The sequence below is a fragment of the Myiozetetes cayanensis genome, unplaced genomic scaffold, assembly GCF_022539395.1.
Source record: "Myiozetetes cayanensis isolate MyiCay16 unplaced genomic scaffold, myiCay2020 scf1, whole genome shotgun sequence".
Lineage (NCBI taxonomy): Eukaryota > Metazoa > Chordata > Aves > Passeriformes > Tyrannidae > Myiozetetes > Myiozetetes cayanensis.
In genome coordinates this window covers 87,601,937-87,615,848 of record NW_026086604.1, presented here as the reverse complement: position 1 = coordinate 87,615,848, position 13,912 = coordinate 87,601,937, and the positions used below count along the sequence as shown (strand labels likewise).

At 42.3% G+C, this 13,912-nt stretch overlaps 1 protein-coding gene across 5 annotated transcripts in view; it reads right to left on the bottom strand.

Moving 5' to 3' along the window:
• The window catches only part of PHACTR1 (phosphatase and actin regulator 1), a 302,097-nt gene that overhangs the window by 168,540 nt on the left and 119,645 nt on the right, over nucleotides 1-13,912 (bottom strand). The window contains exon 1 of one of the 5 annotated variants that reach the window (XM_050310393.1): nucleotides 1,195-1,219. The exons of the other annotated variants lie outside the window; for them this stretch is intronic. The gene's annotated coding sequence lies outside the window, so the exon portion shown is untranslated. Of the gene's footprint in view, nucleotides 1-1,194; nucleotides 1,220-13,912 lie in introns of those variants that run through there. 5 annotated transcript variants of the gene reach the window in all.

Sequence of the window (13,912 nt, the reverse complement as noted above, 5' to 3'; positions counted from 1 at the left end):
GTCTCAAAATGTTAGTATTTTCCTTCTTAGATGTCTAACATCATTAAGGGTAGCTGAGTTTCAATATCTGTTTATGTCCATGATGAAAGACAGCAGAGAAGTACATAGAGCAGAATACCCATTTTGCCCATACCATGAACACCTATCTATTTACCTGTCTGCTATGCAGGTCTGTAATTACAGCATCCTGTGCCAGCAACCAACTTCTCCATTCCTGGCGATGTTTTAGAACAGCTTGACCAGAAGCCCACAGGATACTTCCTGTACTTCAGGTTCTTTGTCCAAAGTAAGCCAGGCAAGTACCCTGCTAATCAATGGAAGACTAATTCCATACTGAAAGGTACTAGAGAGATGACTGATCTCTACTATGAATGTATGGCCTTCTTCATCTACAGTAGAAGGTTGCTTCTGCATATTTTCTTTGCAGTCTCAGATCTTGGTTTGTCCCCAGCTCCTCTCTGCAGCCTGACAGCTGCTGTAGTTCTGCATAATCACAGAGCACAGAATAAGCATAAAACTGACTGAAAGTCTATATTCCATTTCCAAGTGCATCCCTTGCCATCTTCCTGAATAAGCCTTTTCTCCTCTCGTGACCTTTGTTCTCCTTCTCTCCCCCTCTTGTTTACAGGCCTGATCTGTTTGCACGCAGATGTAAAGAGACTGTTTTTGGTAGCCACCAGGTACTGGTAAAATAAAGCTGCATTTTCTATCATATTGGAGTACCTTCAAAATCACATGTTAACAATAGGGTTAAAAAGAAAAACAAGCAACAGCAGAACATAATTTCCCCTTACCTCAGCTTTTTCTCACCCTTTCCTAAGCTTCTTTGCAACCAAGGTCTGACAAAACCACCACTAGGCAATTTCAGGTCTTCCAGATAACTTTCTACACCATCTCCATGGCTTGTGCTGTTATTCAGCAGCTACTGCAGATCTCAGTTTCAGTAGGATTTGCAAGTCAATCCTCTATCTGTAAATCCCAGATGGCTCAGTGATTTTTAGCACAGCTATTGATCTCCTTATTCACAGATACCGGTTTCTGGGCAAACACATCCAGCTGCTCTCATCAACCCCATCTCACTGCCACCAGCAGCAAAGAGGACTTTGTGAACCCAGACACTACCCGCTAATAATACCTCCACTTCGAGAAATAAAATTAGGCAGGAATAAGCATATGGTTTGCATGTTTGCCTACCTGATTAGAGGGTTGCTGCCAGGCTCCCTCCCTCACTCTGCAACAGCTGTGCTTTCGGCAACTGAGCAACAGCCTTCCTAAGTGTCGTGCTCTGAAAACGCACACGCTCTACACAAACCCATCCAGCCTTGTCGTGCCAGACAGCCCCTTCTCCGCCGTCAGCCAGCCGAGAAACAAGTTGCAATTCAACGACCAGCTCCCGTATGAAAGGAAGACACAGAGGTTGGAACAATCGATGCAATTAACCGTTCTGAAAACAGCACGAGGCTTTTTGTAAAATGGGAACAGTCGGGTTTTATCTGCCCTTTCCCCTCCTCCCATACATTACCTGTAAATGAAGGTCTTCAGCAGATCCCTGCATATTTGGTGCCAGCTGCTCTCTTCTTTCTCATTCTCTCTTACACTACTTCAGAACAGCAAGAACAGATTTGGGCTCCATGGCAGTGTCAAGGTGACTGCTCCTTACCTCCACAAGGGAGGGATTCCTACCTTCTTGCTGAGAATTCTGAGAAACCATTTGCTCTGACAAATGATAGATGAAACCAGTTTTGGAAACAGAGGGTTGTTGAAGGAGATAGGAGACAAGCCAAAGGTCCATCTAGCCTTCCCTCCTCACCCATGCCCTTCCCTGCAGATCACTAAGCTTGTTACCATAAATCAAGCCTCCACATGGCTGTGGCAGTAGAAGGAGATTTCAGGCAAAGCGGCATGGGTATCACATACTACTGCAACTCGTTCACATTTTAAACACTGTTTGTTGAGCTTTGTAACGTACAGTTTGTCTCCTTCTGCAGGGAATTACTCAGCCAGGCAGTCACATGGCTGCAGCAGCACAATTAGAGGATTCAAACCGCACTAAGCTTGTCAGGGTTTTGATCTGGAAATCACATGGGGTGGGGAGATAAATAAAACCAAATGATAACAAGGAACTACTATCTCTGTGCCAGTAGGGGCTTGTAACTCTCCCAGTCTGTACTCTCCCAAGGCTGTCACAGAAAAACTCTGAGTTATAGAGTAGTGTAAGCCTCACCTGAGTTTGAGAGGAACCCATCAGTACATGAAGTTTGAAATAAGCAGGCAAACAGGCTGCAACACACCCTCAAGAAGGAAAAGGGTACCGGGGAGAAGATGACATGTCTGAATGTGAGTTTATCAGATTTAGGGGGGCAACAGTTTCAATGGTATAAAAATAGTTGAAACTTTTAAGATCAAATTTAAGTCCTGTGTAAGTCTTCTCCAAGGTTAAAAGGAGAATATTTTGAAGATCTATAAAGTCTAAAGGGATATGATAAAAATATTTGGATACAGGATTTTGAGTTAGTCAGCCTCATCATAATACTTGGGAAAGTATTGTGCAGCACATAAATTGTTGTGCAGAACATAAAATTAGAATGGTGTTGTTTATAAACGCAAGTGCATCACAAAGACCTCTTGGATTTTGTCATGGTAGGATCAATGATGGAGTTTGCACTTGATTTAAAATCCAGCCCAAGAAGCCAGTTCTTCATCCAACCTGACTAAGGACACATAAGGAGAATTTTTTTTCATTGCTGTGGTGCAACTGAGTGTAATGATAGACTATCCTACAATGGGTTGGATGCCGTGGCCTGACGTGGTGTTAAGATGTGAGTGAGGCCCAATGAAAAGATCCCCATCTCTGGTGGACGCTGTCATGCCCTCCCTGCCCACATATGGTTAGGCATATTCCTTGGGGTCCCCTAAACCCTCAGGAACAGATGTGCTTTGTTGCTTCAGGTAATAGACTGCTTCTAGCTGACTTACAATTTCTTTCACAAATTGCCTGTCATATTTCTTTCTTGATCACAGCTTTGCTTTATTTCTTGGTTTTTTCTATTTAAGTTGTGTAACGAGGTAGCCAGTTTCATTTTTTACCAATTCATTGGGTTTACAGATTAATTAATGTAATTGTTCGTTCCCTTTTCTCAACATGTCCCTTCCCCCATTCCCCACACCAAATACATATTGCTACCAGCAGCCTTGTCTCTGCATTCAAGTTCCTGCACAGCACACTTCTTGCTTGTAATTCTCCTTATGGTCAGACTATTACTGGTGCTGCCAAAATGCACCCAAGAGACAGCTAAAGATGAGAATCTTCTGGAACAGGCACTAACAGAGGCACACAGACCCACAGAGGGAATGGGCAGCTCCTCAGCACTTTGCCCCTCCTCTTGTTTGCGGTACATGTCCCTCCGAAACTTTCCTTATGATCCAATCCAGCCTGGAGCACTTTCAAATATAAATCTTTCAGCCTTCCAAAGTGCCTCCCCAATCACTGTGTACTGCTGTCCTCCACTAAGGAGGGAGATGAGGGGTGGCTGGTTCAGGAAAAAGAGGTGCTACTGGAGGGAAACATGCATATCTGATCCTGCCGTTTATGTGAGTTTTTTGCTTATTGTGACCTGGTGATGTTTGTGGTCACAGTGATACAAATGTGGGCTGATCTCCTAGCACACAGCAATTGAACTAGGGGCCTGGCTGTCTCTTGGGATTACTGCACCTTTTTTCCTCTGAAAGTTTTTCCACTTTGGGTATGACACCACCCTGACACTCTTGTCTCTACTGCAAGCTGCCCTTTTTCACCCGTTCCACTTATCCCCTGAAAAGCACATGCAGAGAAACCTACAGGAAATTAACATTCACAATAAAAACAGAAAAAAGAAAATGTTGTTGAAGTTCACTTGGGTTGCTGACTATTTTAGTGTGGGAGTCCCCAAACTCAAGAAGGACTCACTGATGGGATTGATTTGGTGTTGGACTCTAACCTAAATGAAAACTGGCATGTATTGAAAGGTTTAAAGCAGAAAGCTGAGAGAATATACTGATTTCTGTGATATTACTGTTCTGAAACTATTATTTAACTTGTTTAACTCTGTATCTTACTTGGGAACAGAAACCATTACAATAAAGAGAAAAAGGGGAGCTTAAAATCCAGAGTAAAATCCATACAATGGGGATCTGAATCAAAATCTATTATCACAGTTGCTCTCTATAAATCACCGGCTGAACAAGAAGCAGCAAGTCAAGTGGACTGGTGCTACTGAGTACTCTCTGAACAGTTAGGAAAGCAAAACCTGACGGTCATCTCGTGAACATCTTTGGTAGCCTGACACACAGCATTGCCCAGTTTCATCTTAAAAAGCCTATACTTCTCTGCTCCAGTAGAATTCACCCCTCAATTGAATTTTTCAGTCTCCAGCCTCATCTAGTTTGTGACTCAGTTCCTTATAACTGCTTAGAAATTCAAGGCATAACCTCATTAAGGGGATCAACATTTACTGAAGAATCAGATGTTTTCTCTTGCCACTTTCATCACGTGTAACCCCCAAATCTTAAATTTTAATGTTTTAATAACAATAATAAATATAGAAGAGTGCAACTGTTCTTTAATTTACTATATGTGGTTGATCTATTTTTTACTTTCGATGCTTTAAAAATAAACCTCATCAATGAAGTTGTGTGCTGTGCTCCACACAGAAAGGCTGAACATTCTGGGTAGCCATCAGTCCTTGGTGCAGCTCAACCAGGTACGCTGAACTCAATACACTGTATCCAAACTGAGTGGCATGGTATGGATAAATATGAAAAAAATCCCATTTCAACAAAACTGTAAAAACATTTTAAGACCTATGAAAGTGGAAAATGGAGAAAGCAATCTGATGTCAAGCAGAATGAATATGAGAAACAGAGACAGCAGTATATTATCCTAGTTTTGCTAGACAGACTTATTTTTAATGCTGTATCTCTGTGATCCATTGAATTATTTTTCCTTTCCTCAGTATAGCATTCTAAAAAAACCCCCAACAAATCCAAAACTTTGTCTAGTTCAAAATCCATAGAAATAATGTGAATGCCTAGCAGAATTTTAATGACACAGAGATTTACTGCAGATTAAATTTGAGTAAGTATCGCTAAGTAATGAGGCAATTCAGGGGACTATAAGATACTGAGGGAGTTTCTGAATTCAGTCTTTTGTCTGTAACACAGTTCATATTATGCAGTGTTTCACACAGGCAACTTAAATATATGGGCTTTTTTTTAAAAAAAAGTCCATAACAGAAATATTCGTAGCATAAAAATGCTGTATTTCAGAGAAAATTCTCAAAACAAAAATGCTTTGGAATGAATAGTAATACTTACTTAGCATCTTTCATTTTCCAAAATATTCAATAGAAAGAATAACCAATTAATCCTTGCAACACTTCTTTGAAATTCACTCTTTGAAATAAACTCGTCTTTTACAGATAGGCCCACTGAGGTAGGATAGTAAAATTATTTGGCTAATGCCAAAGGGAAAACTAAGGCTAAAAAGCAAAGGAGTATTGACAGCTAACATGTTTCCAGACCTACCTCTTAAATTCTTCTTAATGAATAACCCATAATTTAAAAAAAATAGCATATTTAAGCCCTATTACAGTTCTGTGGACTGGAACAGGTTATGGTGGGCTCTCTCTGGTTCTCTGTGCAGCACCCACCACACTGCAGCCCCATTGCTACCTGGCTATTAGACAATATTTTAGTACAACTAATTTAGCAAAGACCTTCATGCAATGTGTAGTATAAATGAATGCAAAGTGGAACTTTACACTGCCTTGCATAACACACCGTTTTAGCTCTTCCCTTAGATACATGACACTGTAGAAGATATTTTGGTGCCATGCTTCAGATCAAGCGAAGAGTAAGTTCTGTATGGTACATGCACTCCACACAAGTAGCCTTACTTTCAGAATATTCACTTTCATTATCATGTTCCAGTAGTTCTTAAGAATGCAAGCTTGGTCCAAATTCTTCCCATTGAGGAGGGCAGTAGCTCTCTCTATATTGCAAGGCCACATAATTCTGGGAGAAGCCAAATAACTGTGCATCTATGTGAGGAATAAGTATATAGTTCAACCATAAATGCACATGACATCCTTTTTAATATGCAGACAGCTGTACTACATCAGAAATACAGTCAGGCTTGCTTGGCTTGACAATGTACAAGTCTCTCCCAGCCAATCAATCCAGATGCTGTAGCCAGAGCCATAACAAAAGTAGAATGAAAATTGCTGGTCCTCAGTATCCCTTAAGAGAGGGGCACCAAATGTGACCAATAGCTCTGTTGACTGCTATAAAAAGATAGACTGAAGACTCAAAAGGGCGGAGTAAGCAGCATTTGTTTAAGACAGGAGGAAGAAGCAAATGTGATGAGATCTGGCTTCAAGGTCAAACCTCAAAGCAGTGGTAGAAAAGCAGTTTAAGCCACAAAGAGAATTCATTATTCCATGGGTATCTCCATAGCTTGGCTAGGAGTTCTGGCCAGCATCTGAGAGTCAAATTTAACCCTTTGCAGATCTACTGACTTGCATGAAATCTTCAGTGAATAAATTTCTTATAAAGCTCTGGGATGGTTACCTAAAGTTATATGTAATGAGAGGAATTCCAAGAAAATCCACATTACCCTAACAGTGAATCTAATTAATTTGTTCTCATCTCACTGAATGTCTGGAACTGCCGATGCAAAAACCTGTATTAAACTTTCTCATCTAGGCTGGCAAGTAGTTCCACTGAATTTTGGGCTGTCAAGGGAGTGAGTGAGGGAGAGAATGCATAAGCAGGATTACCATGATAAAGTAATGCAGAGGTGGATGCCGAGGGGTCATCTGAAGCATCTCAAATGCCAGTACTGGTGATTTTCACAAACAGCCCTCTCTCTCGCATCCTTTCAAGGTATGTGTATTTTTAGAACTTGCTGCATATTAAACAAGGAAGGTTTTAAATGAGATCAAGTGTAAAACAAAGCAGTTGAAGAGGTGCTCATGCTTTTGAATGGTGGCAATCCAACACAATGAAAATGGTCTATTTCAGAAGGCAGTGAGAAGAGATGAGAATGGGAAATGATATGGCCAATATGGAGTAGGGTGCACATTTTGTCTAGTACAGCTGCCCTGAATTCAAATAGAATAGAACTTCATGCTATTCCTAGTGATAGAATAGAACAGACTATTTTATTTGGAAGGAACTTACAGCAGTCATGTATAGTCCAACTGCCTGACCACTTCAGGGCTGACCAAAAGTTAAAGCATGTTATTAAGGGCACAGTCCAAACACCTCTTAAACACTAACAGGCTGTGAGCATTGTCTGCATCTCTGTGAAGCCTTGTTCCAGGGCTTGACCACCCTTTTGCAAAGAAATGCTTCATAATGTCCAGTCTAAACCTCCCTTAGCTTTGAACCATTCCCACATATCCTATCACTTGATCTCAGGGAGAAGAGCTCAGTACCTTTCTCTTCTCTTCCCCTCCTCAGGAAGCTGTACAGAGCAATTGAGGTCACCCTTCAACCTCTCCAAACTAGATATGCCCAAAGTCCTCAGCTGCTCCTTATGGGAGGTGCCTTCCATCCCTCTCACCAGCTTTGCTGCCCTCCTCTGGACACATTCAAGAACTTTCACATCCTTCTTAAATTGTGGGTCCACAATGGTCTGGGTAAGGCTGCACAAACACTGAATGCAGTGGGATAATCCCCTCTCCTGACCACTGGTGGTGCCACGTTTGATGCACCTCAGGACGTGGTTTGCTCTCTGGGCTGCCCAGGCACACGCTGCTCACACTGAGCTGCTGCTGACCAGCAACCCCGATCCCCTTCTGCAGGGCTGCTCTCCAGCCATTCCTCCCACAGTTCATATTTGTGCCCACGATACTCCAGCCAAGGTGCCAGACCGGCATTTAGACTTGGTAAATTTCATCCTGTTGATGACTGTCCAAAGCTCCAATCTATCTAGGCACCTCTGCAAGGCCTCTTGTCCCTCAGCAGAGTCAACAGCATCTCCCCATTTCATATCATCAGCAAACCTGATAATAGGGCATTCAACTCCTCCCTCCAGATAAGTGACAGATATATTGAATGATACTGGCCCTAGAACTGAGCCCTGAGGAACTGAGCTGGTAACCAGTCACCAGCCAGGTTAGCCCCATTCATCACAGCCCTTTGCATCCTGCAAACCTTCAGCCGGTTCTTCACCCAGTGCACTGTGTGCCCACTCATCCCACAGCTGGACAACTTGTCCAGAAGGATGCTGTGAGGGACAACTATCAAAAGCCTTACAAAAATCTAGAAAACTACATCTGCCACCTTCCCTTCACATGCCAGGCAGGTGACCTTATTGTAGGAAGATATCAAATTAGTGAAACAGGACTTTCCTTTTGTGAACCCACGTTGACTGTGTCTTTAAACGCCCTTCAATAGTATCCAGTTTAATCTTTTCCACAGTTACTCCATAAACTGAGGTTAGACTAGCAGGTCAGTAGTTGCCTGGGTCTTTCCTCACATCCTCACTGCATATAGGGCAACTTCTATTCCAGGCAAGATTGGGTAGAAGAGCTGCACAAAACAAGTCTGCAAAGCACACAGCCTCATGAGTCAAGAGAAAGCTTGTTCCTGAGGGCTTAGGAAGCTGCAGAGAGAAGCAAGGCTCCGAGTAAAGGTTTTAAGTTCTGTGGGCACCCAGGAAAACCCTTAATATTCAGTGCCTGCACACATCTCATGCCCTCAGGGAGAACTGTTTGTGTACTGTGGCCTGAGCAGCCTGACAAAGAGCTGTGAGCACTGAGAGGGTCAGTGTTTCCAAGAGCTGGATCAGGTGGGTGCAGCAGCAAAATGCCTTAGAAATTACTATCCTTTTGTGGGTTTTTTTAAGAACTGAAGAGACCAAAGGAATAATCTTTTCTGACCACACATTTAAGAAAATTGTCAGAAGACATGCATAGAAGATGCCTTGCCCCAACCACTCTGAGCTTCTTAAACAGGGAAAATACCCAGGGGTATCTAGATTGTTGATGAGAAATGTTTATGCAAAAAATTATTTTTTATTCCTTTTAGCAAATTCATGAACAGAATCTACCAAAAGCTGGCAATCATTTATTGGACAAAAATAGGCACCTGAGCACTATAAAAGGGAGATTTTTGAAAGCCAGCCTGTGGGAGCATCCTGCCTTTGGAATGATATAACCAATGGAAATGCAATTGAGTGTTGCACTGGCTGAGTCTGTTGTCAGAAACGAACCCGAAGGGCTGAATGCAAACTTCAGCTTCAGGAGGCGTGGATTTGACTAATACACTACTTTCAGAGCCTGCATCTGATCCTGTAAATCCGTATGTAGGTGGTGTTTTGAAATAAGCCTGCAGGCTCCGCAGCCATCTTGCTCAGTTGGATTCAACTCCTTCAAGCAAAATCTCTCTCCTGGTATACTGATTGCTATTTTCAGGGTATGTACCTCTTAAACTGGGTTAAACTATCTTACATATTCATAAAATGCTCACAAGTAATCTCCTCTATATTCAGTGTAATATCAAGCAGGCACTTTTCATCATTCCACCAAAGGGCCACCTGAAAGACTCATCTAGGAAACGAAGAATCACACTGCCACTTGTAATAATGTATTGCATGAGCAAAGAAGTAGAAAACTATTAAGACTAATAATCATTATAAAAAAAAATGTCCAGCTGTGTGCTGGGCTGTGAAGAAGATGGAAAAATGTTTAAAAAAGACAGTAAGCCTTGAGATAATAGGTGGAAGAGGCTGAACTAGCAATTGCTGCTACTGAGGAGAAAATGAAAATTTTGATCTTTTAGAATCAAGATCCAAACTGAATTCCTACTATAGCATTTTTAATACATCCCTGCTTTCTAATTTTTCAGAGAAATGCTTTCTTTCTCTTATTCAACATACAGACTCAGTACTTGCATAGAGTTAATAAAAAAAAAATCTAACACTTGCGTGCTTCAAAAGAACCTGCACAATTTTTTTCCACAGTAAATACAAAAACCTGTCACAATACCAATCACTTAATATTAATGCAATGTAGATGACGTAATTCATGCTGGAGGCACCAACTTTATAAAGAAATATCTTCCTCCCATGTATTTGTGGACTACCTTGAGGACACAAGACTGTGTCTGGGACTGACTAATGGGAGATGAGATTTCTCTTTTGTCCTGCTCTAACATGTTCTCCTTTGGTCTGTACACCTTTGAGATGTGCAGCCAGACTCTTAACCTGCACAAAACTCTGCTATCAATACAGGTTGGCAGATGAAAGGATTGAGAGCAGCCCTGCAAAGAAGGACTTTGGACTGCAGGTGGAAATACAGGGCATGAGCTGGCAATTTGTGCTTGCAGTCCAGAAAGCCAAATATATCCTGGGCTGCATCAAAAGCAGCATGGCCAGGAGGTTAAGGGAGGTCATTCTGCCCCTCTACTCCACTCTGGTGAGACCCCACCTGGGGTGCTGCATCCAGCTCTGGGCCACCCAACACAAGAAGAAGGTGGACCTGTTGGAGTGAGGCCAGATGAGAGCCATATAGATGATCAGAAGGCTGGAACACCTTTCCTAAGAAGACAGGCTGAGAGAGGTGGGGTTGATCAGCCTGGAGAAGAGAAGGCTCTGGGGTGACTCCAGTACCTAAAGGAAGATGGGGACAGACTTTTTGGTAGGGCCTGTAGTGATAAGACAATGAGTGATGGTCTTAAACCAAACAAGGGTAGATTAAGGCTAGACATAAGAAAGAATTTTTTTAATGAAACACTCAAACAGATTGTCTAGAGAGGTTGTACTTAGTGGTGAACCTGGCAGTGTCAGGTTAATGCTTAGACTCAATGATCTTAGAGGTCTTTTCTACCCTAAAGCCAAAAAGAGCAAAGAGGAGAACCTGGGAAACTACCATTCAGTCAGTCATCTCTGGAAAGGTGATGAAACAGATTATTCTGGAGGTCATCAGTAAGCATATAAAAGAAAAGAAGGTCATTGGGAGCAGTCAGCATGGATTCACCAAGGAGAAATTCACCAAGGACCAATCCAATAGCCTTCTATGATGACTTAGCAGGACGGGCTGATGAGGAGAGCAGTTCATTCAGTAAGGCATTTGACACTGTCTCCCATAACATTCTCGTAGGTAAGCTCAGGAAATGTGGGTTAGATGAGTGGACAGTGATGTGGATTGAGAACTGGCTGAACGGCAGAGCTCAGAGGGTCATGATCAGCGGAGCAGAATACAGTTGGAGGCCCGTAGTCAGTGGTGTTCCCCAGGGATCTGTACTGGGTCCAGTTTTATTCAACTTGTTTATCAACAACCCGGACAAAGGGATAAAAGGTTCCCTCAGCAAGTTTGATGATGATAAGAAACTGGCAGGAGTGGTTGATAAACCTGAAGGTTGTGCTGCCATTCAGTGGGACTTTGATAGGTTGGAGAGTTTGGTGGACAGAAATCCAATGAAGTTCAACAAGGTCAAGTGTAGGGTCCTGCACCTGGGGAGGAATAATCCCAAGTATCGGTATGGGTTAGGGGCTGATCTACTAGAGGGCAGCTCTGCAGAGAAGAGCCTGGGAGTCTTGGTGGATAACAAGTTGACTATGAGCCCACAGTGTGCCCTTGAAGCCAGGAAAGCTCCCTGTGCACCAAGCCTTCCAGGTTAAATCCCAGTCTGGGATTAAAGAAAGAAGTTGCAATTATTAAGGGCAAGAGGAAAGCCAAAGCAAACTAACCAACCAACCAACCAACCAACCAGATAAATCAAACAAAACAAGAATTTGTGATGTATCAAATTGCTGTTTTAAAAAACAGTAACAGCAAGGGCTTTGGCCTTGGAGGTCCTGTCTTAGAGAAGGATCTTGCCTGGCAACCTTGACACACATTCACACATCCAGCCACAACAGGAAAATAAATGGGCTTTCAAATGATTAGAGAAGCCCTCAGGAACACTTAAAAGTCAAAGAAGAGTAGTGAGTTATTTGTTCTTTTGGCAAAGCATGAATCAGTTTATGGCCTCAGCTCCCAACCTCCATCCTCTTCTATATATTCACTACTGAGAACCAAGAGCTCTGTGCTCTATGAGATTGTTTCTGCAGATAAGTCAACCCAAAGAGCCACCTCCTTTCCCTCGCAGCAAAAATTCAGCTTTATGAATTCCTGTACCCATCTTATTGCCACAAGATCTTTTTGTTTCCAATAAAACAGACTTGGGCTTTTTTTAACAGCAGAAGTGACGCATATTCCAAGGTGGTTGCCAAAACACTGTAATAGAAAATTATCTTACCACAGTACCTGGGGGAGGAAAAATAAAGAACAAAGAAAATGCCTCTACCTTTTCATTCAGAGAGAAATAAGATTAAGGGACTACAAAGCAAACCACATCCAAAAGGTTTCAGATTCTGCACTGCGCCTCAAAGAAGCATAGGGTGGACTGTCCAGTTGAGAAAGAAGTTAAAGTACCCCCCTAGTAGGGGATGGAAAGCTCACAGCAGTAGAAACCTGATTTCTTTTATCTTGAAATCTCTACAGAACTGCAAGCTGTAGCCTTAGTCTCAGCAATTGTTTGTGGTCTTTTGGTCAGGACTTCAGACAGGCTCATGAGGACATAATGCTTTATAGCTGTGCTCCACAGTGTCTGTATTTCAGGAAAGCCTCCTTCTACAGCTAGCATGAAACATCTGGGTTCTATCCTAGAGACACTGGGTTCTTTGTAAGTCTGCATTGTTATGTAGTTGACAGCAACTCCAAAACCTTCCTACTGCTGAGCATCTTCCACAGTGAAAGTCTTCCCCAGACAGCAATTACCAGAACTGCATCTGGTGAGGAACACTGGAATATCATCTCTTCCCTTTTCTAATGTGTAAATGCATGACTGAGCAGAGCCTGGTGGGCAGAGGGGAGGAAGGCGAGGGAACAGGAAGCTAATTTCAACTTGTGGAGATTTCTCATATATTCTTTTTTTGTGCCACAGAAGACAAAACCCAGTATTTCATTTTCCCAACCCCAATTCTCCACAAAAAAAGAGGAAGAGGTGTTTTGCATTAGTGAACGTAGGTGACTCAGGAAAAAAAAAAGATCACGGGCCAGAATTTTTGTGTATGCATCTGTATCTCCTTGTCTACAAATACGTGTTTAAGGAAAGTGACATCCTTCTCCCCCCACTTTGGCAGGCCAGGGGTTCCACTCCTCTTGCATGTTCTCTTCAGCCTTACCCTAACCTGAGAGGATACCCCATGGCCTGAGCAAGAAGTACTACTAACTGAGGAGGTGCCTGACTGGAAGCTGGGGAACCAGCACTGCTAGTGCTCCATGCCTCTTGGCTCCTTTAAAAGGCAGACCACAGGATGCCAAGAAACTAGGTAAAGAAACCAGAGAGATTTCCAGCAAAAGTTCACTTGCTTTCTTGTCTGTTTTGAATTCTGTCCAAAGGACATTGTAATTCTTGTCTGTTTGGGATTCTTTCCAAAGAACATTGTAATCCTGATGAATCAGCATTTGTAGGTAGGCAAAAAAAACCCCATTTTGCTGGAGAGCTTCTAGCTAGTCAATCATGAGGTCACGAACCTGGCATGCTTTCACTTGGTACTTCTTTTAACCGAAGTCAGTAAAACATTTTGCCCACAGGCTAAATCACGTATTGGATATTTCACATATACACAGAAAACCAAAGTGGCTTAAGGGATTTTTTGGGGGAACTTCTCATCCTATATTATGTACAAGGTAGAGAATTGACTGATACAATTTTAGGAGTGTCTAAAAGTACAGATTTCCCAATGTATAAGACTGCTGCACTTTTCAGATCTGAAACCTTAAGTCCTTCCAGGGGGAGGAATGATCACTATAAATTTTACTGTGATGGAAATCCTGAGACTAGATAGAAGGACTGTGAGACAGTAAACCTTAAATCTGTC